This window comes from Hermetia illucens, chromosome 1, assembly GCF_905115235.1.
Source record: "Hermetia illucens chromosome 1, iHerIll2.2.curated.20191125, whole genome shotgun sequence".
NCBI lineage: Eukaryota > Metazoa > Arthropoda > Insecta > Diptera > Stratiomyidae > Hermetia > Hermetia illucens.
The window spans coordinates 83,622,801-83,649,087 of NC_051849.1; the positions used below are offsets into that span (position 1 = coordinate 83,622,801).

General features: G+C 40.9%; 1 protein-coding gene across 4 annotated transcripts in view; it reads left to right on the forward strand.

Moving 5' to 3' along the window:
* LOC119646703 (zwei Ig domain protein zig-8) overlaps positions 1 to 26,287 on the forward strand; it is a 631,176-nt gene that overhangs the window by 94,330 nt on the left and 510,559 nt on the right. For all 4 annotated transcript variants that reach the window (XM_038047280.1, XM_038047277.1, XM_038047278.1 and 1 more), the window contains exon 3: positions 19,082 to 19,117. The gene's annotated coding sequence lies outside the window, so the exon portion shown is untranslated. The remainder of the gene's footprint in view (positions 1 to 19,081; positions 19,118 to 26,287) is intronic.

Genomic DNA, 26,287 nt, shown 5'->3' on the forward strand with positions numbered 1-26,287 from the left:
CCTGGAAGTGCCTTACAATCATTATCTTGTAGCCATAAACACATCTTGAAAACTGGTTTAATGGAATTCACATAAATTTCAATTTGTGGTGTGCTGAGCCGGAAAATAAAAAAGAAATTCTTGATCTTTTCCATTTACATAACTCACGTGGAAAGTACGCAAACTTGAAGGCTTGCTAGAAATCAGCACACCCCGTGAAATTTACCACTCCGTTCTTTGTGAGGATCCTTTACACTGGGATGAACGTATATCAGACGTTACGTTATATGTACAGCAATAAATATAATCATTGAATAAATTTAGAGAGTATAATTTTTCAGCTTTTACCGGAATGTAGAAAATTCGAATCAGAAATTGTTCACTTTGTGAATTTTTTCCATATTTCTAGGTTTTTATCTAAAAATGGCTTTGAAATTGAAATATCTTGAACAGTTGGTGTTAGAAGCCGCGATATGCGTGGGTCCATATTTCCACATGTCGGCAGCAATTTATTTTTGAACATTTTTTTTTGTATATCACATGTTCAAGGGTGAAGAGCTCACCTTAGAAGTAATTAAAATTCCCAAATGTGATAAATATCTTTTATGAAGGTTCAAATGTGTCTAGATATTTGTAAATATACAAATGTATATGCGAACGTTAGAATCCAGCTTTTCATCATGAAAGATTTCACAAGAGATAATGATACGGTTCCACCCCCCCAAACTTTTGTATTTCAATTTCAATGCCAAATCTCCCACTTGTTCAAATAATTAAAACTGTCCACTGGCAGATTAAAGTTTAAGGCCACAAAAACAGGACGATGTCATTGAAATAAGTCCTTGGTATAATTTATGAATTTGAAATGGAAAATCTCTGCATTCAACCATGGGGAATTATGTGAACTTTGGTGACAAAACTTGTATACATAAACCAACAACCCCGTTATTTATGAATAGTTTCCTTGTAATTGAACCGCAACCATTAGCTCACACCCTGCTGTCACGGCGAGAACACCAAGGACTCTAGGACCTAATACCATCATGACGGCAAACATAAGCTTATCTAATTTCCATTTCATTCGTCTTATTTGTAAACTCCATATTGTATTGTGTTAGGTATTGTGTTTGCGGCAAAGACCTCCAAATCCAACGTATTTTGGAAGTTCCCTTCGTGGCTAACCGCAATCATCATAAATTTCCATATAGGACTCAGCATAAATTTGTAACTTTCAGTGTTGGCAACTTCCTGCGGGCCTTGCTTATATCTACGCAGTCAAGACCATTAGCAAGAACAACAACAAAGAAACGTTCATTTCTTATAGTGGATTTTTCCAAAAAGAGAGTTTGCCGAAATGGAAGTATCACGCACATACGCACATAACCGAGTTTAGGAATTACATAAAACACGGTATCAAAATAAGCTCTCATAATATAAATGACTTTCTTCCTCCGGAGAATTTTCAAAGTAACCAAGGAACAAATTGTAAATTACCTTCGAGTCAATCGAGTTAAGGCTGGACATTGGCAGATTTTTGTTTGGATGGGGAAAGGTCACCAAATGCTGGCTGGTCATGGAAGAACGATGCTCGGTTTGAGAAAAATTGATTTTAAGTATTTTAATACTATGACACTGACAACAAAGGCAACCTACACGAACTTATAAACGCCCTCTTTTTTCCCTCCTGATAGATTAGGGACTCCAATTTCCACACTTACGTTATGTCAGAGTCAACCCCGTAGTTCTTAGAAAAGCTTGAGAATACAATATTCGCATAGGAATTAAACGAAGCATCCTCAATTTACTCTTTTTGTGCCAAATTTCAAAGAAGTCAGATCCCTTCAGTTCGGCATTTCAAGTAGGGTGTCTTTCCTTTGCTTTACGTAACTCCCTCAATGGTGCACTTATCGTATCGTTATCATAGTAAATGAAATATTCTAACACGCTTTGATTGAATTGTTGCGCAGTTTGATTATTATTACACACAAGTTTATAATTGAAATACTTCCAACAAATACAAGATATGATTGGAAAAAGTATTCTCTTTGTTATTCTAAGGACATATGTGTATGTGCATCTTTACCAATTCCCAATTAATTCACTCTGTTTTAGTTACTTCATCGTCATCATAATCAACGCCGCAACAACCGGTGTCCGGTCTAATCGTGTCTTAGAAAGAAACTGCAGATATCCTGGTTTTTGTCCCGAGGGCCACGAATTCCATATTTCCTGCAGCTGTTTGGCGTCTTGGCCTACGTAAACACTCCATTTAAGGCGGGGTCTGCCAAATTTTCTGTCCTATAGATACCGTCCCTATAAACTTTCCGGTTGTATCGCTCACACACATACGGTATAGGTGGCGAGGCCACCATAGCTTATTTATCATGATTTTATCCCCGACTAAACGGAAGTGGTATCTATAATAAATTTGGATGGAACCATCCATTCTCCTCAAGGGAGCCTAAAGTTCTTCGGATGACTTTCCTATCGAATCGAACTGAAGGTTCGCAGCTTTTCCAGATAAGAACCCATGCCTCCAAGGGAATACATGAGATCTGGCAAGACTATTCTCTTGTACAGTAAGAAGAAGGCCGTTTATTGAGACGTTCCGTTTGTCTTCGTTTGTTGTTGTCTCGTTATCGGGGTCGAATGCCGGCCATCTTGGATGTTTGTATTCGTATTCGGGTTGCCTCCCGCTTGGACAGCATTAAGTGTGATGATAGTGAAATTGAAACAAAGGAGCTAACAGAAGAAATGACATACAAGACCTCGCGCCGCCTATTTGATCCTGATAAAGGTAGTTTTACATTTCGGATTTTTTATCCACTATGCCAGTAGTGCGCATAGGCCAAGCAGTTAGGTTGACTTGAAAAGAGTACTAACTCTCGATATATATCAGCATCACGGACCACTTCTCTCAGAGTCAGGATAAAATGAATGCATGATATCACATCCCTGTCTTAGACTCTTCTTGTTCGTGGGAGGTCTCGGAATAATCCGGCAATTGACCCCGCACATTGGTCATTTGTCGGGGTACCGTCGTCTTTCATTGCCGTGTCCAATTTACCTGGCTATGTTACCATAAGCTTCAAGCTTACGAATTTCCACTTTAGCGAAGGCTTCCTTTAAAATTTGTGTGAAACAAAATTTTATTAAAAGTGATTCCCTGTCTGCTTGGCTAAACCGATTGTCACGAAATTCGGTGAGAAGTTGGGGTCTGTGAATTCCTTTCATACAGTAACCATTTTATGTGGAGTTTAAGGAGCTCCCCATACATGCGAAAAGGGATGAGGGGGCTCAATTAGTGCTTGAAACTGAACTGAAACTGATCCTATTTTTAATATTACATGAAACATAGTTCAAGTGAGAGACCCGAAAATTAAAACGTTCTCTCAACTTACTCAACCGAAAAATCTGAGGAAAATCACAATAGTGCATCTTGATGGAATCTAGATCTTAAAATACATCACGTTTCGATCTTCTTATTTTTTCAGTCTTTGTCCCGTTCACAAGTGGGGTCAGCTCGTTGTGATCGATTTCGCCACTTGGCTCTATCAAATGCCTGATCTGGATGTAATTTCAAGGCTTTTAGTCGCTTATCATCGACTTCGATGTTCAGACCAATCTTGGCAAGTGAATTACGTGACCATATCATCAAAGACGCCTCTCTCGTTGTTTTTCTACGAACGGTGCAACCCTATGTCGATCGCTCATTTCGGATGTGATCAAAACGTGTCACGCCACTACTCCACCGCAACATCTTCGTCCTCATTACCGCAAGACGCCTTTTATAATCGGCCAACACTCAGAACCATAAAGAGCGAAAAGACGGACGACATTGCGGTAATTTTAGATTTGAGACGTTCGTTGATACGTCGATCATAGAGAACATCAGTTGTGGAACGCCATTTCATTCAGGTTGCGTTAATGCGTGAAGCAATTTCATAACACAGTTCTCCATTGGCTGATAGCCTTGACCCGAGGTATTTAAATCGCTCAGTTCTGGGCAGGTTTATTAAGATTCAATCCGAGACTGCATTTTTGGACAAGTTGCTCCAGATCATTTTGCTATTAGACGCTAGAAAAGCATTATCTGCATAAAGCAGTATAAACTTTGGATATCCCGTGTGACGGTGTCCATAACAAGAATAAAGAGGAGAGGTGAGAGGGCGCTTTCTTGATGAACACAAACAGAGACACGAAGCGATTTTGATACGCCACACCTTGACGATTTCTTTTCGGATCGTGGTAGAGAAATTGAACCTAGTGCACGAGTTCTTCTGGCATTCATGTTCACTTGTCGTGGAGCATACAAGATGAATTCGTGTGGCACACGGTCAAATGCTTTCTCCAGATCCAGAAATAAAATGCAAAGAGGACGATGCTTCTCACGGTGTTTTTTCCACGAGAAACCGCGCAGCGTGTATTGCGAATAAGAAAAGTTATAACAATATAATACCATATTTTTGGAAATTTACTTCAGATACTCTTACTCCAGGTTAGGTTCATCGTAGAAGTCAGCTGTAACGGGCAATGTTTGTTTAGGATGAGCATTTAATAATATGTACTATATTTATAAATATATGACGGAATAGTTTGAAGTTTTAGCCATATACGAAAAGGAAACGTGCTTAGAAAGTTTCTCACATAAGATAAACATAAACCCGTCCAGCTTATAGTTTTCTTACTTTTTCTTTTATACGCAGCGGTAGTAATCGCATCTTCCGCTATTTACAGCTTAGGCAAACTCGATGAGATCATCAATCTGATCGCATCTGAATCCTCTTGACATATTATTTTAAATTAATAAATTTTCCGGTTTTGGAATCCTCTACCTCTCCTTTTGAAGAAAACGTGCGTTAGGTTAGGACATGACCCACCGGGTCAGCTACGAATATCGCAAGTTAATCTTGTAAATAAGTAACCGCGAACAAGCAGAACGTTTCCCCCTTTGTGTTCGTCCTCCCTTACCGATTCTTCCCGTTCAGGGGGAGTAAACCTCCTTAACAAATCCATAATCCGGGTGAAGGGATCGACGCGCCTATCGGATGAATTGCAGTGACGTTACACTGTATTTCAGCGGCTCCCCCTCCAAATACCTTCCCTACCTTTGGGGTAACCATGGGGCATTGCAACATTGCGGCTCTGTTGCAGGGTTGACTGCTTCCCCAATACTCGTGGGAATAAAATTGGGGAAAACAATTTAAATTCTCTTAATGGGACCCCAGGGACACGAAGACAGTACCCAACACGGTTAAGGGTCGTTCAACAACATCAGAGCGGCTCTTCGCCCTTGGATGTTTTGGCGGTTATACCGTCAACCACCAGGGACGGGAGACCTAGGCGTCGTATGGTGTGGACGAACCAACTCAACGAATTTATCGTCCGCGCCTATTACCGTGTCACGGATTTGGAACGGAATCCATCAGGGTACAGACATCGACTACATGACGCGTTCATAACCCGATTTCCGGAGCTAAGTCATGTTCCGGAACAGAACGTCGTCAACCAGTACCGGGTGATCGTGAATAACAACCGAGTTGCCTTACCAACTAGGCAACAAATCTTCCAAGAGGTTTCACTTGAGCTCGGGCTGGAGTCATCAAATTACCGGACTAGTCAAAGGAGTAACACAAGTACTCCACCTGTAAGGGTCTCCATGAATCCAGTAGCCAGGAGAAGCTTAGTAACTGGGGATGTCGACCCAATTTATAATGAGGCTTTGACCGCATTCCAGGTCGCATTCACAGAGTATGCTGAGATTCTCTCAGATGTTAGGCCAAAGATCCCAAAACTGAAGTTTACTTCGGCAACTACTAACATCATTGCTGCCGTTGATAGAATTTTGGGCTGATCGTTTGGCTAGCGAGATTACTACTACAGAGGTTCACAGCCTGATCTACATTGCAGCTGCCACGGTTATTCGTCTCCACAATCAACATCTTAGAGCGAATAACAGAGGTATGCGCAGAAGGACTTTACCGTTCTGGGTGTTTCGACTCAACGAAAGAGTGGAAAATTTGAGAAAGGAGATTGGTCGTGTGACGCAAGCACTCCTTGGAAATCTATCACCAAGAGTGCACAGATGCGTTGCGAACATCATTGGAAACTACCATCTGTCCAATAATATGCCAATCGAAGAAATCCCCGAGGTGCTGAAGCAGAAACTTGCGGTATGCTCCAATCGCATCCGTAGGTATCAGAAAAGCTTTCAGCGAAGGACAGACAGCACCATTGTTCTTCCAGAACCAACGGGGATTCCACAAAATTCTCACCAACTCAGATAGGGAAAGTAACCTCGATCTGGATCAGGCAGAAGACTTCTTGAGAAGTGTTTGGAGCGAATACAGCCGTTGCAATTTAGAAGCAGCGTGGCTCCCACACCTTATGCGTTCATGCGAGGCCCTCCCCGAAATGACCATGCCTGACGTAACTGTAGTCGACGTTGAAGCAGATCTTGACAAGGCAGGTAACTGGAAGGTGCCAGGAGTTGACAAGATTCACAACTTCTGGCTGAAGCGGTTCAAGAGCACTCACAGGATATTGGAAAATCAACTTAATCAGATGATTGCCGATCCTGATTTAGTTCCACCATTTTTCACCAAGGGGATAACTTTCCTCATCCCCAAGGAACAGGATGTCTCTTGCCCTTCAAAATGTCGACCAATTACTTGTCTTCCTACCATCTACAAGGTCTTCACTTCAGTTCTGTGCGCGAACATCTCAAAACATCTTGATGTTCATAAATTGATAGCTGAGGAGCAAAAAGGATGCGCAAAAGGCTCCCGAGGCTGCAAAGAACAGCTTATGATCGATACGGTAGCTGTAAAGCAGGCTGTCCACCAAAAACGAAACATCTCGACAGCCTACATCGATTATAATCAGCCTTTGACTCCATATCACATTCGTGGTTACTACAAGTGTTACGCTTGTATAAAATCAACCCGAATGTCGTTCTTCTACTGAGAACAGTAACGAAGAATTGGAGCACGAAGCTATCGGTATCTTCGCAAACATCAGGAGAGATACCAATCAGGCGTGGTATTTTCCAAGGCGACTCTCTAAGCCCACTGTGGTTTTGTTTGGCTTTGAATCCGCTCTCCCATCTTTGCATGAAAGCAAATACGGGTTCCAAGTCAAGCATGGCATATTGTCGAAATGTACAGCCATTTAATGTACATTGACGACGTCAAATTGTATGCCAAAGACGAGAACCAACTTCGCTCCTTGCTGGACATCACCATCCAGTTCAGCAGGGATATCGGCATGCAGTTGGGTTTGGAGAAATGTCGCATAAAAACAATTGTTCGGGGAAAACACACCGACAACGAAGGATACAGCCAAAATAACATCCGACTTGAGGGCATTGATTCGGACGACGTCTACAAATACCTCGGCATATTGCAAGCAACAACACCTGCTGTGGCAATAATCAAATCTAAGTTGCTGGGGGAATTTGAACGGCGTTTGGATCTTGTCCTTAAAACTGAGCTGTACGGGAGAAATTAAATCATGGCAATCAACACCTTCGCCATCCCGTCCTTCTATACACTTTCGGTGTGATACAGTGGAGTAATACTGATTTAGAAGCTGTCAATAGACGGGTAAGGGTAGTTCTTGCAAACAACAACATGCACAATAGAGCTGCCGAAAAATTGAGGATCACTATCCCACGTCATCAGGGAGGAAGGGGAGTACTTGATTTAAAAAACGTTGCACTACAATCAAGTGCATTCTCTTCGTGAGTTTTTCTATGAGAAACAATCCTCTAGCCAAATACATCAGGCTACCGTCATGGCAGATAATAAATTATCTCCTCTGAACTTGAGAAGCAGGGAATGGGATCCCATGTCGAATGTTACTTCAGTCCAACAGAAGATCGACATGTGGAAAGAGAAACCCATTCACGGAGGTCATATAAAAAATTTGTTGTTGTCAGGCATTGACGACATCGAAGCCTCCAACAAATGGTTGACAAATGGTGTACTTTTCTATGAGACCGAAGCATTCCTAACTTCAATTCAGGATGCTTCGCTCCCAACAAAAAATTATAAACGGTACATTCTTCACGACTCCTCAATCACCAACTCCAGTTGTAGGTTATGCAACTGTGAAGAGGAGACCATCCAGGACATAACATCTGCGTGCAGGATGTTGAGCGAGTACACCAATCGTCATAACTCCGTCTACAAGATTCTCAATCAAAACCTTGCGTTGAAGTATAACTTAGTGGCAACCTACCATCCTTACTATAAGTATACTCCGCAGAGACCACAGTGTTAATCATAACAGACCCGATCTAGTTCTGCTTCTGAAGGAAGAGCGAGCGTGCTTCATAATCGATGTAGCCATACCGTTGGACCAGAACACTGTTGAAAAACAGCACGAAAAAATCCGGAACTACGGCCCCTTGGCAGACGATATGAAGCAGACCTGGAGACTACAAAAGATCGAAGTAGTCCCAGTAGTAATTTCAGCGACGGGATTAGTCCCGCAGAACTTACATAAAGCGCTGAAAACGCTCGATCTTAGGGCTGGACTATACATGGAGATGCAGAAAGCCCCTCGGTCCGGTTGGGCGGGAAGAGGGTCCGTGGGCTTTTTTATCTATCTAAAAAAGCCCACGGACCCTCGTCCCGCCCAACCGAACCGAGGGGCGACCAACCTAAGGATGGGGTGAACGCAACATCCAAAGGCCCGCATTACAGCGGTGATGCGTTTTAACGCAAAGTGTGTGCGACCATGCGAAAATGTATTACTACATCCCGATTGTCGCAAACACTTCAGCCAAGGACGCGGAGGTTCTACACTACAGAGACATGGATCTTATATCGAAGACAGTGCGGATCAAGAATGAAACCCATCAGGTCAGATTGTTACCGGACAGGACTCTTCGGACTATAGCACATTGCCTTGCTTGAGATGATAGTTGCCTTTGGACGAATTTGCACTTTTGGTTTCCTCCTCGCCTTTTAGTAGATCCTCCCCTTAGGTTCCGTTATCTGAATTTCGCATTTGAAGGCCATGCCTTGTCCTCTTTGAACTTTTAGTTACGCTTGTTGGAATCGCGCGAATGTCTAGAGGTTCCAGCTTTTCGTCGTCCGCTTTTTTGAGGGAGGGCTTAGACACTGCTGAGGCAGCCGGTTTCGGTTTTTCCCTGGGACCTCTTTTTTAACCTGTTAACCCATTATAGAGGATCCGAATAGCTACAATCTAAGACATTTGTAGCATTAGATGGTGTTCACGTTGTTTACAACCTCTGCGGTCGAGGGACATTAACAAGCAGAAGCCCGCTCACTTCAAAAGCTGCAAATGTAGGAGTTCCAAGTCACTACGTCGCAACTTTTCTTTTTCGCTCACTTCCATTCTGTTTTTTGTTCTGAGTATAATTCCCATAGCCATTTGGTTTCAATGGGACAAATTTTGCTCCTTATGTAGACAGGATACAGGAACTGTATAAAGCTGCATCCTACTGATTTGCTAGTGAAACTTCATAGACCTATTGCTCCACGTTTCGCTCTTCTATTTTTGAAGGCACCTGTTCGCTCGAAAAAGTTTATGATATGACTCCATACGAACCTGTGAGATTACTGCGACACTCCGTATATAGCACTCTTTCATTCCGTTGCTAGCTTCCAATCATTATCAAACCAGTCATTCCGACTGTTTTTGCGATTCGGACCAAATATGTTCTTTTCCGATTGTGAAAATTATCTGTCTATATTTCAGGACCATTGGCATTTGCATTTATTGCATCAAATACTCCCCTCTTATAAGTGTTCGTTGTGGATGGCTTCAGTGTCCACTCTTACCTGATTGTTATTTGAAATTCGAGGTGGAGACTTTATTCCACCGCGGAGATGTACTCTAACGAGATAATCATCGCCCCCTTATATGTTCTGACATTCGTCAAATCTAAGAGGCAACGGAGTCCGATCAGCACGAGGGTAATTTAGTTGAAAGTTTACGCGTGTTTGTCGACCACTTTCCGCGGAAACCAAGTACTTGCAGCAACCGTTTCATGTCCCTCCGTTAAATAATCCGTTTTTGAATGCTTGGCTCTCCGACTACTAGTGACGGTGACTTTCCATGTATCCCCCCATTTGGAAAACCCCTGAAAGAATTTTGACGCGGGGCAGCTTCAACATGATGTTAGTTTCAAATAGCTGCATTTTTACACTTTTGACAAAACTGCGTTCGGCGCAGCCGTTGAGAAATAACGCCATCTAGATGTACACATTCTTTGCACACCCAGCCCTCAATGTTTTGTCTTTTGAAATAAACAGGAACCGTACGTATTCCAGTCAGATAGAGTACCTTAGTTTTGTTGGAGTTTATCTTCAATCGGAGTGTCTTTCTCGCGTCTTTCTCTAACTCCAGAGCCATTTGAAGAAGACCAAAAATTCTTTGGAGGTTCCTATTATCGAAGGGTTCGCAAATTTTCTAGTTAGGAAAACGAGTGTCTGAGGTATACATGTGAACTGGCAAGTTCACTGTCTTGTACAATAAGAATGTTATTATGAGAAATTTCGAGCGAAAAAGTTTTTCTGAGTTAGAGTAGGATCCATTGGTTGTCGTGTGGGGATTTCGTCAGGATATCAAGTTTAACCTTACATGGGAGAAATTTGGAATGTATCACAGTTGATTGTTCATTGATCCCTTTTTCCAGGTAACTACTGCTTTTGGATGCTATTGCACTTTCTGTTTTTTGGTTTTGATGTTCCCGTTACGTATTTTGGCTTGCCTTGATTAGTAATCAGCCCGGAATGTGGACCACCTATTAGATCTGGATGAATACAGCTTGTACTTCCCAAGTAATTCTTCTTATTTTCTCGTAGGCAAAGGTCAGCGGTTGGGTGGACTTCGTTAGTGCTGGTACTGCATAATATCTTAAGGCGCATTGAGTTCGCACCAAACACAAGTTTGACCCAGCACAAATTTTTGAATAATAGTGTGGTTTACACCAAATACCTTATCATCGTCCAAATAGATTCCTTATTTACCATCTCTCGGGGAAGTTCCATTCAGTGCTGTGAACAGTTTTCTCCTTGAAATATTCATCCCTTTTCATTGGGATCATGTAGCTTCCTTAAACTTTCATTTTTGTGGGACCTAAAAGTTAGCAAGAAACTACTTACTTTACTACATTTGTTCTTTGTGAGTAACTGTTCACTTCCGTAAAAAAGAAGAAACTTTTTAAGCCTTATAAGTCATCAAAATGCTGTCATTAAACTCTAGGCTTACTTCGAATGCAATATCCCGGGCAAAACATCAGCAGCATAGTATTTATCTTGTTGTGTATTTTACAATAGCTTTAATATACTTACGTAAATATTGTACTTTTCTCCAGAAGAGATAACATGTTTGATTATCGCAGCTGGTAGCTGTTATTGCCTAGTTTTAGCTCACTACGGCAGTTATTGTAATTTCATGTAACCATATTAATATATTACAAAAGGAGGACACTCTATAGTTAATGGGAAGGCTAAAAGCACGCAGACGTTCTTGGCAACGTTTGAGTGATTTCAGAATGATAGAGAATGGTTTTCAATCAAATGTATTGACTCTTTCAAACAATTGTTCAACTGAATTACAATATATTCTATAGAGTGCCCTAATTGAGATTTTAACCGAATTTCCAAAAAATATCCCCGAATCCAATCCATACTCCATTTCTCCTTTTAAATGTTGTCATTGAATATCGATTCCTAGCTGGCCATGTTCATAAAAAAACATTCACCCATTGCGCCTCTGTTAAAGCCCAAATAAAAACAAACCCGCGAAAATTGGATCAATGTGCGAGAACAAAAAGGCCCAAATAATTGAACCTCCATAAATGGGTCAAATCAATCGTTAATGCCTTTGTCTCGAAAAATAAATGGACCACCCGCTGCTTGGATCATGGTTAATAGAGTCCCCATATCTGTCGTAACAAGACCGAAACAAAATGCTGGCATCCGTCCTGCTGATCCCAGAGAAACCCCGTCCCGGTGCGAAGGGACAAGATAATCCTGAGTTTGTATCATAGGATAAGATAATATTCATGAGTTTTAAAATTTGTTAAAATCTCATCCGGAACACAACCAAGCAAAACGAAAGGAAAAAAATGTTGGTCATCCCACTACTATTTTGGCTCCCTTAGCTGCCTAGTTGAGGGTTCAAGGCTGCTGTGAAGCAGGGATGTCATGTTTCCGTATCGGCTTCTTTCTGCCTGTGCTCCTTCGATAGTGACAAGGAGAGGAAAATGCTGGCTGAAAGTGAATTTATTTCAAGGCTTATGTACGAAAATTATTTTTTGACGTATTTGGAGGATCATTTGTATTGGTTAAGGGGGCTTATCTTGAATTTGCTGAACGAGTTGTTGTCTACATAATTATTTTCATTTAGACAATGAAACAGGTTTCGAAATGAGTAGCATTCTTAAGTAAATATCGCTATCAAAGTTTGCTGCTGATATAAAGCTTAACATATTACAGTTAACTTTAATTTACCAGAAAAAAGTCAGCTGTTGCAGAAAAACTCAATATTGGACCCGTATTGAAAGTATGAAAGAGGAACATTATTAGCAACTTTGTTTGTTTAAAATTGTGTGTAAGGCTCACCTTGCATTGACCAGAATATTTGTGGTAACATCAACAGCATCCTTTGCTCATTTATTTTTCTATGATAGGGCGGCATGCGAATCCGAAAGGTCATGTCATCAGTTACAACTTTATAAATAATAAGGGATCAAGGCAGAATAAAAAGCATCACAGGATAAGAAGAGAGTAAAATGGGATGAACATGATTGAAAGATAATTTGTGTACCCTCATTGGACCCAAGTAAAAACGCCTTTTAAATGCGACCAGAATTGCTTTATTTTATGCTTGCAGGGAAGTGATTTATTCATGTAACCTCCACAAATATTATGGTTGGTGTTGTGGGTTTGTGTACCCCGCTTCAGTGTCCATTATGGCGAACCGGGATGGGTAATTGTTTTCAGATTATTTCGGCCGGTAAATTAATTTCAGGATAACGAAACGAAATCGCAGACATTCCCGCGAAAGATTAGATATTCCGTCATTGTGAAGAATCTCAGGAATACATACAGCTTAGGGACTACTCAAGGATAAAATAAAAGAAACATTTTCATAATGCAGATTTACGATCTCTGGATCTACAGAGTTCATGCCACACCTGTGGCCCAAGTGAAAGTTCTTAGTTTAAGTATGACGTATTCCGAAAGATTCATTTGGAAAACGTTGCTACGCAATGGGGGAATGTTTCACGGAAATTTATTCAAAAACAGCCAAATTACTGTGGAGGAAAGTACTATGATGGACACTCGAAGTCATGAGGTTGAAACTCGTTAAAAGAAAAAGTATTCGGAAGGTGGGGCTACGTATTGTTCGAGCTTATACAAAACGATGATGTGCTATTAGGAAAGTCTTCGCACAGAGGAACTACGTATGGGATTTCCAAGATTTGGTTTAAAGCAAACCGATTTTAAGGTTTACTGTCTGCCTATCTTTCAGTCTATCAAGAGCTTGTGGGGATGTGGCAGAACCTGTAACTGTGAGTTTTGACTCATTGGGTTTGAGGGGTATCTTTATACATGTAAAAGGATGGTGTAAACTTTTTTGTCACTAAATATGTTCATTTGGTGTATCAAATGAAAAGTTTCGACACGCTCCTCTGCTTTTTGGGTTTCCATTTCCAATCACCACCATTCAGTAGTAGCCCTGTGTAATTGACCGAGTGGTAAGCATTGTTCCCGCCAAGGGTTACAATCGGGTAATATTTGCTGGTATTACCCTATCTGTGAATTGCATTTTCGGCTGAGCCAGTAACCAATTTGATGTCATTAGTGGTATATTTTGCTTCACGGAATCCATAGCGTCTATCTGAAAAGTCACGAGCACCCTTTTATATATCACCCACCCCAACATTTCCCCGTTGTGTCTAGAAGACATATCGGCCTATACGAGGATCGCTAACCCGGATGTTTGCCACCCTTAGGCAAAAGCAGCAACTTCTGCTACTTTCAAGCTGCAGGATCCCGCCGGACATGCATGCTTCGAACTAACTCCGAAAATGTCCCAAATGGCTTTTACCACGAGCTTAAGAGCTCTATTTGGTGTTCTGTCCAAGCCTTTGAATTTCCCTAATCTGCTTCAGATCTTCAACAATTTGTCGGTGGTTACTACCGAAAGTGATGTCACATTTAGAGATCTCTGGAAGGAGTTAGCGCTTCTCTCTTGCTGGAGGAATAACCCCTTGATGATTGGCCTCTGAATCGCTTCTCCAGGGGTCTACGAGTCTGAGTTCAGAGCATCAAGTAGATGGCTGACTTAAGAATCCCTACATTCTCGAATTAAAATTTATATAGTTGTGTTGACAAGTATTTTTATGCCCTCATTGACCTATATTTTCGAAGATATCGACCTAAATGGTATTAAATTCTAACAAGATAATGCGCCTTATTACAAATCAGCGCCTTGTGGATTGCCGCTTAAGAATACACTAAAAGTCTTCCCTGCTTGGTGTAAGGCGCGATTAAAAGGGATAGAAATTCGTAGGCTAGTAATCTGCAAGTCTTAACACTTTGCTATTACCGAAGCGCCTTAGAAAGAACTAATCCTATGGCTAAGACTTTAGGATATCGAAAACGGACTATCATTGGTTTCTGCAATGTGTGTGTGTTCTTCAACAACGGCGTTGATAGTCCCCATAATGTTCGCTTTGCCTACTGAGTGAGAGTTTCAACTCACCTTCCCCTCAAGTTATTGGCACCATATCCGGTGTTGGGTTGTTTTTGACGGTTGCCCCAAGGCGCGCTTTCTTGTTTTTCGAGGCTTACATACTTTTGATTGCAAGAGCAGTTAAGGAGCAGCACAATTGTACAGTGCTATGCACCAACCTTCCTAACCGGACGGCAGATATATTGATTAGACCCTTCAGAATAACAATTTCTCGGGTACTACACAGGTCGTCGGCCTGACTGCGGAATAATGGACGTGGACCGATGAACCGAAGGGACTGAAGTCTTTATTAAGCACTGCAAGTAATGGCGAGCATGACGCGCTCAAACTCCAATACCGAGTCAAATTCCGAGAAATTCAGCGTAATGTCAGCCGCGACAAAAGGAAATTTACTATTACGTTTGTCAGGGAAGCGGAAGTTGCCGCACAACGCAGTGAATTCGAAAGTGTATACCGATTCGCGAAAAAGCTTGCATGGTCCCGTCAACCTTTCAAGGACGTCAACGGTTGACCTGTTATGCACGATGATGAACAACTGAAGAGGTGGAAGGAATACTTCACCATGGTTCTTAGCAGTATTACAACCGGTGAAGCCTTACATTTTGTGGCTAGTCACTGTAGTTTAGGAGCTTGTATTTTTTTATAATTCGAAATAGGTTTCTGACATGTTTTTCGTATTTAACAAAGTTCTCGTATTTAACAAAGTTCAATACACAATTTCAAAGAAGTACTCCTATTATAACTCCGAGATATTAGAAATTATACTGATTTCCGTCCGTAACTATTTTCTTTCTGCACAAAACTCGTTCTTCTCATAATGACTGCAAACTGTCTTTTTTCTTATTCTATTATTTTTTTATCTGACGTTTCTGCTCTTCATTCTTGAAGCGAAGTCTGAACTGAGTGGAGAACGCCGGTGACGTCATCTGTCCGCTGGTATTCGCGACATTCGAAATAAATTTCGGATCACCTGACGAACGTTATCATTGATACGGCTACAAACGAACTTTGCCCCAGCCGCAAAAGAAGTCGCAACGGCTGGTTTAACGATGAGTGTAAGCTAGCAACGGAACCGATGAATGCCGCATACCGGCTAATGTTGCATTCTCAAAGGATGCGGGTACCCGTGGAGACTTATCACGAACTCCGGCGAGCAGAGAAGCGACTTCGCAGGAAGGAAAAAAGGAAGCCTGGGAGAACCAATATGTCTGTGAACTCGAAAAGCAAAGGGAGCAACCGCACCAGGCACGGAAGTTTTACCAATAAGCCAGGAGAATGGAGCCCTATAAACTTTGATGCTCATCCTACTGAGACAAACTGGGAAATTTGGCTTCCGGTATTGGAACGATGGGTTGAGTATTTTGATGAACTGCTCAACAACCAAAATATTGGCGAGTTGAAGAAGAGGCTTCACTCCAGTCAAATCAGCAACAGATCAGATTTTCTCTGTGCGACACTTGATGGAAAAGCTGTTGGAATATGGCCATCAGTTGCACTATCTTTTCATCGACTTTAAGGCCGCCTATGATAGCATAGTCTGGGTAAAACTATACGCGGCCATGAATGAATTCGGTATGCCAACGAAGTTGATAAGGCTAACTAGGCTGACCGTGACCAATGTGCGAGGCTAGATAAAAGCAGCAGGATCACTCTCGAGACCATTCAATATCAACAACGGTCTAAGACAAAGGTATGCCCTATCATGCGTCCTCCTTTACCTGCCCTGGAGAAAGTTGTTCGGGATGCCGTTGTAAATGCAAGAGGAACCATCTTCTTCAAGTCCACTCAACTACTGTTCTACGCTGACGATATCGACATCATGGGTAGAACAACCTGAGATATACAGTATATCTTCATCCAGATCGAGCAGGCGGCTCGAGATCTTAGGCTGCACATTAATGAAGGCAAAACGAAGTACATGGTTGCAACGTCAGCGCCAAAACTAAAATCGAAGAAACGAACAACACTGAATCGCTCTGGTTAAACGAAAGCAATGACTATAGGAGACTACAACTTTGAGACCGTTGAAAATTTCTCCCATCTAGGGTGGGAAATCACAACCGATAACAGCTAAGACGATGCAGATTACAAAAACTGTTCCGCTCGAAATGTCTCACCATCGGGTAAAAGCTCTTACTGTACAAGACAATGATCTTGCCAATCCTCATGTATTCTTCGGAGACTTGGGTTGTCAGCAAAAACCGAAGAATTTTTGGCCCACTACATGAGGATGGATTCCGTAGCCTGCATAACGACGAAATTTATGAGCGATACCTTAACCGTCAGGTTATGAATAAAATCTGGCTCTATAAGTTACGGTGGGCGGGCCGCTTAATTCGTATGAATGAAGATGATTCCACCCGAAAAGTCTATAAGGGTAATATCTATGGCAGAAAAAGAGGACGACGCAGAACCTGCCTGAGATGGAGCGATGGCGTAGGTCAGTACGCTAGACAGTCTTTATGCACATCGAATTTGGACCTTGGCACAAAACCGGGTTGTCTGGAGTTCCTTATTTATGCAGGTCTAGACCGGATACCGGTTGTTGCGCCGTTGATGGTGGTGATGATGATGAGAAGTGCATTGCTGGCTAAGACTTGGAATAGAATCCACTCTCGCAAGAGAAGGTCGTCCTAACGGAGCAATAGGGAAAGAATGCGGACATCCCGAAAAAGCGTATAGGGAGCTGAGGGGCATTTCAGGTAACGCTGAGCGGTAGATGGGGTTGGTGTGCTACATCCCATACAGGGATAAATGGGAAGCGTATATTGTTAGACTGGCCGGCCAAATCCGGACTCATTAGAACACTTTTGGAGTACTCTAAAGAACAGAGTAAGCAGGCATAAGATTGCCTTTAAAACAGTGCTTAGAACGTTTTATTCGAAAAATGGAACGCCACACGCGCGGAGTAATGAACGACGCTATTATAGAGTATAGTGCAAATTATAACTGCAGTAATGAAAGCCAGTGATGGGCCGACAGAGTGTCATTATGAATTTTATATTGTTATTCATTTTAAACAAGGAAACAAGGAAAAGGCGTAAAGTTTAGAGCGCCTAATACTTTTGGCCAATGCTGTAGGTAAAACACTTCCGAATTTATTTGTTCCGGTTGGTAAACGTTCCCGCTTAGGCTAGTGTCGCATCGTACATGATAACCTTCGGCTAATAGTATACGACCACATCTTTTCCCGGGGAGTCACATTTTTTTTTTGCTAAAGATTAGAGAGAAATTGTTGCCTTCCTTCGTATATATTACTTGTGATATTTGAAATCCCTGTTAAGATGCTCCTATTGTTTATAAGTGCGATGTTCAGTGTCGCAGAACATGTCAATGGCATGCTAGATGCTAACGTCAATAATTATATTAGGTCTATGGTCTTTATTATTCAAAAGGAAGCTGCTCAAGATTTCCTGGTATTGCGTTATTGAAGCAGAGGGAGCGTTGCCTCATATGATCATTGTTGATTTTTGAGGTTTCTTTGAGAACTTGTCAGCCTGTTCATCCATCAGGTTGTCTGTCGGCCCATCTGTCTGTCTCCCTGTAACATTCATTTCCTCAGAAACGGTTCCTCAAATTGATATGAAATTGTGTGCGAAGGTGGAAAATGGGAATCCCTTACATGCAGGGAGTAACGTCGTTCTACGTTGAGTTTAAGGTGGGGTTCCCATACACCTAAGAGAGGGGTGTAATGAAGATGAAATGAATGATCTCGATTAGTACTTCGAAGCAGATATTTGTGCGAGGCGCCGAAAAGGTTCAATTATTTGAAGGACTCGTTCTCAGAAACTACCCAACCAAATAATGTTACATAAAAAATTAAAAAGATCTTTCATACTTGGTTTTCCTACTTGTTACGCTTGTAAAATAGGGTCTTGACTGCGCATTGGTTTCTACGAAGAGCTGTTTTCCCATATGAACATATTACGAAGTCCTTACGCAGGAACCACTTCCATAATTCCGAAGCAGCTAATAAATTACGGCCACGTCTACTCGACTCTCAGAGTAAGCATTTCCCGGACCGCATCACTTTGGTTTACGTTGTTTTATATCAATCTCATCTTTCGGTAGAGTTTAGCTCCCCTACGGGGCATTTTGATCCACCTGCAGAATTACTTTTCTACCCTTTGCATAATGTAGATACGCCCCGTACTTCATTTAGAAGGTATTGACCATTTAGAGGGTATTGGCCACCATATATATGTATCACTTTGAAATTGTGCAAATAAATATGATGGAAATATTAAATGTATAAAGGAGAAATTATAAATAAATAAGCCTAAATGCAAAGAATTAGACATGCATATGTACATATGTGTATATAGTAAAAGCATCTTTTCATAACTTTTTCTTATTTCAGGATGTGCAGATTTGGAAAATTCAAAAACAGTTGAAGGTAAGAAAATTAATGACAGAAAAATATCTTGAAATACTTAGGGTGGGATATCAGCGCAAAATTTCATTCAGAGCTTATGCGATTGAAGAATGAAGCTGATTACAAGTGCTAAACTCGAGATTCTTTCACCGGAGGAAGATATTAATTATTAATTAAAACTGTTTTCCGGAAGGATAATTACATATAATTTCTTTAAATAGTGTTCCAGGAACTCTACAGTTTTCATCAAAGGAAACAAACAGAAGTTTTAATCGAAAGATGTAAATTATTTGAGAAACTGTCATAACACTAAGCATTTCTCCTCTCACATAACTAACTATATAATTCGTGGAAAATGCCTTAAACAATTTGAGCAAGAACAGAACCTGACTTGGGGGAAATTGTTATTTTAGGCGACTTATCATATCAGGCGCAGTATCATTGATATGTTTTTCTTGTACCTACAAAATACTACCCTCTTTTTCCTAGAAGGAATCGCTGATTGAGAAGGAAGTAATCCACTTGCTTTTTCCCGGAAAATTCATGATAAGGTTGATGCCTTCGTTTTAATCACCGAATGTAAGTCCTTAGGTTCTTAGTTTTCCAGAATTTAATTTTATTTGAATTAGGAGAAAATTGTTAGTGGATTGCTCTTAGTAAAGCATTACCTAAGCACCAAACTTCAGGATGAAAAAAAGCGAGATGAATCATTTTTGGAGCTGAGGCAGAAGCAGAAAGGTTTGGAATATTGATAGATTTCGTCGTAATCTGTGTACATGGTATCTAAATCTGAAAACACTTCCCGTTATAATATCTGTTCAAATAACGTTAATAAAGCATATTATTATATTTTGGAAATTTACTGCGAACCCACCTCAAGTTCCGAGAGATCCGTTTGCAGCAATTTAGACTTGAATAGAATTCATTATACTGGAAAATTTGGTAGAACTACTACTATTATTAACAAAGTTATAGTAGGTCAATGGTACTCCTTTCGCGTGAAATTTCCACTACCCACGTGATAAAATGTCAGTAATGTGTGTGTGTGTATATAGCTAAATATTCTTGACAAAAAATTCAACAAAACCTTTCATACCTGAAGCACCGTAAGTTCGGTTTTCGACTTGATTGTGGATAGGATGAATGATGTTTTTACACTAGTTATCCGATAGCCTCTGTTACTTCCATATTTGTTGGATCAGCATGTGGGCGTTGCTTCCCACAGAGATATCTGCACCCTTTAGGTAGTATGTTGTCAAAGCTTTTTTTGGTACTGACATTACTACAGATTAACTGGGAGGGCTCAGGTGTTCCGCTGATTATGCTTCCGCCTTTGATTTATAATAACATGGACTTGAACCCAATTTCTAAGTGTTCTCAATATTTTAAGTGCGCATCTGTGGTTGTTTTTGAAAAGGTTATTGTCAATGCGGTACAGAGTCTCGTCAGAATTTTTTTTTTCTTATATCTAAACAACCTTTTGGTTTTCCACCATAGATCACGTTACTTGCCTTTTTTCGCTCTGCTTCCGTAATTGTCACTTAGTTTCGCTTTTTTTGAGTGCGTTATTTTGTGATCAAAACTATCGACAACTTTAAAAATATTCAATAATGATGATTCTATACGCAGTGTATTGAAATTCTGAATTAATATCAGGGTTAAGTTTATGCTTTCGATATTTTCGAAAGTTGAGCTTAGCAAATTTAAGCACAGCATGAAGCTTAGACGAGCGATTCGAGTATCGGATTCAAATGCATATAAAATTTTGGAAATGCGACTTACAGGGAGGCTGGAAACGAATAAGATGAAGAGTGAAATTTAGTTAATTAATTTCTCATGATGTTGAACATGAACAGCGACAGTTGAAGTGGCAAGAGAAATTTGTATTGGCTTGTTGAAAGCAAGACCGGTGAACACAACATATCGAGTGCCTCTATTGTGTGAATTATAAGAAGGATACTTTGCTTACCGACCTGTTCGGCGTTCTTCGGTCACTCCGGCGTGGAAAATTTCTAGGATTTACCTTGATGCTACGCCATTTATGCAATGCAGTGCGTTGATGTTTGATAAACACACAAAAGAAAAATATTTAGGTACCATTGACGCACTATACACCAACGCATGAAACACAAGAGCCCGGACTAGTTAGCCACCTCGTACCTACTTCGCGAACAGGCAATGACATTTCGTGCCCCTAGAAAATTGTTTTCCTCCTCCTAACTTCTTGCACTTTACTAACCGTCAATGGGACGTTTACGGTGAAGAACTGGAGAGTACCTGACTAGATCACAGTTAGCCAGTTTTCAGTATAAATCTTCGTATAGTGGTCCTCTAACCTTCCAGAGACAGCAGGAGAATCAACTAGAGGAAGTTTAATCAAGTAATCTGGAACAAACTCAGTGCTGCTTGCAGTAGTAACATTGGAACGATAGACAAACTGTAGTGAAAAGACAGGGTTCTGGCAAATGCATTCAAAACTGCCTTTAAATTCTCGTGTCCTGCCAAACAAAGAAAGAGATATTACGACCTTGGAAGAATGAAAATCTGACCAAATTCAGGCAGTTTACCAAAAAGGTCTTCTAGATTACATATAAGCACAAATACTGGTTGCCGGCTGGATGAGGTGCAAGTCGGTCATCAAAACTGTCAGGAAGCGATCCTGGTTGGGCTATTGGCAGAACATTGAATGCTTCAGACGATCTGCAAAACTCAATTAGATTCTGGTCGAGGGACAGACGAGTCCCCATTTTCATAGGAAACCGGAAAGCCCTTAGAATGAAATCTCTGGCGAGCCTGAAACTTCTAGTCCATTTGCGCTTTTCCACGACTGAAGAGGACTGGGAGTTAGAACATTCAGGTATCATGGAAGGTATGCAGCCCCAATATTATGAGGTTACCAAATCGCACAAAATCACCTAGATTATAAACAGTCATGCCAGTCATTTTTCGGAAACAGCAAGAAGGGGTTGTGGCGCGGTTTTTAGAGATTGCATTTCGCGTGCATATGGGCTGTCTGATGAAGAAGCGAACATGGTTTTCATATCGTAAGAGGGCAGCCCTGAAAATGAAAATAAACTTCTGGTCAATCAGCCTCACTCCTTTCATGTTGAAAACAGCAACTTGCTCTCTTTTTTTCGGCCGACGGACTTCTCGTTTTGAGCATATCACCAAGTATTCAAAAAATAGCAAAAATGGCTAACGGTTCCGTCCAGGGCAGAGACAATTCAACAGACGCTGCCTTACCTCTGCCCTGGGAGGTAAGCATTTGGAGACACCTCTGTAACCAGAGGAGCATCCTAGTGTGGCGCCATTTCCTCAGTGCTCTGGTTGATAGTGATGGTTGAGTTCTATGGATATTAGAAAGGAATTGGCGATGTTGATGTCAGGTATGTTTCCTTCCGTATTGAGTGAAATCGTAGAAGACCCTTGGGAAAGGGGTGCGTGCGACCAGAGTACCCGAATGCGAACTAAATGCATAAAAAATTGACACTTTTCTCCAATGTATGATATTTGGTTGTGTTTCTGAATCCTAAATTAAATTATTGACTGCACATAGAATTGAGGTTTAAGAGGGCCTGGATTTCTTTCTACGTCTGTAAGAGAATCATTTGCAGGCGGAGGAAATGTGATCTTTGGAAATGCTACGAGCTCTCTTATGATCTGAACCTATTGAATTTTGCTCTTTTTGTTTTGGCTGTTAGCGGCATCAAAACGGGGCGACCACTGTTGCTTAGCTTCATTGACATCTGATACCATAAATACAACTACAATGTCTTGGAATTCATTATCAAAATACTTAGAAATTGCTCTTTTCAAATGCGCTTCATCACAACAGCAACTATTCCATCCATCTATGTCGAATTTTCCACTGTTAGAGTACACTCTGTATATGCTTTAGTTATACGTAACCTCAAGCCTCCAGGGAAGATCAAGAAATCGTTTTTAATACTGGCGAGGCTAAGAATAACGTTTCACCTGAGTCCAGTTGATTTCCCAATTCTTTCCCGAAGAACAGCTACCTGAGGCCGAACCAACCGGACCTGAGCTAAGATAAAACTGTGTAATTCACTTATAAACAGAAGAAGGAAGCAATACTACTTTCTTTGCTGGAGACGTTGCTTTTCCCCTCGGGACGATTTATAAATTGTCCTTTTTGTACAACTTGCTTGTCAACTTTTTGCGAACATGGTTGTTATATTTACTAAGAGACAAAATAAAAGAGGAGGAAGATGTCAGTTAATAAAAGGGGTGTGTAACTTTCACAAGAACAGCGAAGAAACTGGCAACAGTAAATTCCACATTATTTGACGATAAATCGACATCGGATGATGTCAGTAAACGTCATAATAGTTCCATAAATAAAGATAAAGGATAAGACAATTTTTATTAGCGTAGTGATTTCTTGATTGCATCTTGTGCTATTCGATTATGCAAGTTTTGAGAAAATTGTTAAAGTAGTGAAACAAATTACCGCAGTATTTTTAGTACATATAAGAAATATGAATTACTTACGATGAAACTGGGAGAGTATGTATGTCAGTTTACTTTACGCTAGTTACTTCATAGAAAGTTGAATTCGAAAGACGTAGCTTTCAACGCTCACTGGTTATGTTACAACAATTTATAATTCAACCATTTTTTGCCATTATTTCTGAAGGACATTTCTAGCATACTCCTATGTAAACCTCATTTGTAACCCATTATTCATATTTCTTTTACTTTACCGTCACCTCTTGTATCTATCATTCTCACTTCTGATATGCTGAAAAATGTGTCAAGATTCTAACATCCATTTGCGTTGAGGGGTCGAGAAAAACATTGAAATCTTTTCAAGAGCCCTTTCCAGTTTTGCTCCCAATTTCTTCCTGACGAGCTGTCACATCTATACAAATCTCAAAGGAAACAAAGTAGAACACCTTCATGTTTTCCTACTACTACGGAGGCGTGACATGATGCGAAATTTAGAGCATCAAATCAATGAAAAATATATTACTTGAATAGAAGCCACAGAACATTGACACCAAGAAAACATGCTTGTAGTTTTGTACCCATAACAGCAGCGTGAGCCCCCTATCTAGAGATATGCTATCTTCAGTCAGATTAAGTACGAATTTCTGGAGCATTAAGCCACAAGTTTAGCATAAGTAATGCCAACCTGTTAAAAGTTTGATTGAGTGCTGTCCTTGTGGATCTGAAATATTGCATGGTTTTTGGATTATAAATAACCGACGTCTTAGAATGTCATCAATATCGGTGTTTCGCTTTGAGTGGGTGAAGTGTCAAATCAAACAACTTGATTGCTCCTTCTAGGGGGATTTATGTATGTGGAGAGGGGAGGGACAGAGAATTCTTTAATCAAATATCAAATGGAAGTTCCTTGGCAACTTTTCTTTAAATTATCTCAGAATTCAGCCAAATGCGATTCTACCACTGTGTGCATATCCGTGGGAAATACTTTATGCCATACTTTGCCAAAGGCCTAAGCTTTTCGTGAAAACCAAACTGATGCTGTCAATGTATTCTTTTATCCGTTAAGGGTTTGTGATATGTTTCGACACCACAGACACGTTTCAGCCCAAAGTTTTGGGTAAGATAGTTTCATCCTTTTTTATGCAGATACTTCCGTAGGAGACAGTGACCAGCTCCTGGACCTATTAATGTCCCCATTTCCCGATTTCGGGTGCTTTACCTTGTCGTTCATTCCAATGATTTCAATGCTCCCTAACTATTATTATCTCGACTTTGGTATTTAATGTAGAATTAGGTAAATCTTAGAAGCGAGGAAAATTTTTTGAAAACCTGCCTCTGTTTCACTTTAGGCCATCATGATAGTGTTCCATAAGCAGGGGCTTCAAGATTTGGTATTGACCAGTAGGCAATATACAGTGTGTACTTTTAACACCACTATCTTACTTACGACAGACGTTGGGAAAAAAACTGGTCGTTTCTCTTTGTTTAGGACATGGTCTACATGTTTGCTTAAATTTAACTTTCCGTTTTTTCTTTATTTGGTAATTAAAGGCGTTCACAAAAAAAGATGTGCTTTCTTTTTTCGATGAACGCCGGAGGACTAGCCTTGTTGATATTTCTGATGGGATTCTCTCATTTACATGACCTACTAGACTCTGGTTTACTAGCTTTCAGATGGTTTCCAAGAACTTTGCGATATCCTTATCAGCGTAGTTTATAGGTCCCAGGGTGAAACGTGGATTGGTACCCACGACAAAGAAAATAGAATAATGATTTGTGCATTTTCTCATGAAACGTGCGCTTCCTGTACAAAGACGGAGTTGCCAAGCAGCAAGCAGATAACCTGTCCCACTATAGAGCTGATGTAACTGTGTTGCCGGAGATGCGTTGAACAAGGACCGGCTTCCTGGAGAAGAGTTACTACACCATATGTTATAGTGGCCATCCAGTAAACCATGTGCTGGGAGTAGGTTAGATAGTTAGGTAGTCAGCCAAAATATGAAACCTGCTGTTATCGGCTTTGAAAACATAAGCCAACGGCTATGAACTATGCACTCGCGAGACAAATTTAGAAATATAAGCCTCTTTAACGTTCACGCCCCTGCAGAGGAAACTGCAGAGTCGGAGGAGGATACCTTCTACGAGGTAGAAGAACGAATCCTCGAAGCCTGTCCCAAATCATACTTGGGGATTTTAACAGCCAAGTAGGAACGGAGCCTCGTATCCAGGCGATACGTTGACTCCGATACAATCATTATCGTTGCCGCAACAATCCATAGTGGATCGGGGCCTTCAAGTGTGTTAGAGCACTTCATTCAAGACCATAACGCTACACTACAGTACACTGTAGGAGGCAATGTGGTCAGCATTGCGCTCGCCCGAGATTATTACCCTGATTTGACTCAGGTACTCATTCACAACTGAATCGACTGGTATCCGACGTCAAATCACGATATAAATCCCACTACCGCCAGTGAGATTTGAATTGCAACCTTTCGTACGACAGCCTTGTGTTCCACTCAGCTATCCGTCGCTTACATAAAATTTCAAACGAAAACGGACGACGAAATATTCAGTTACCAGTGACAAACGAAATGGCTGTTGGCAGTACTTGGTTTGCGCGGAAACCGGTCCACAAAAACACCTGGGTCTCTCCATTTTCAACCAAATTGACTATGTGCTCATTGAATGCCTCCACCTGTCAGCCTTGATGAATGTCAG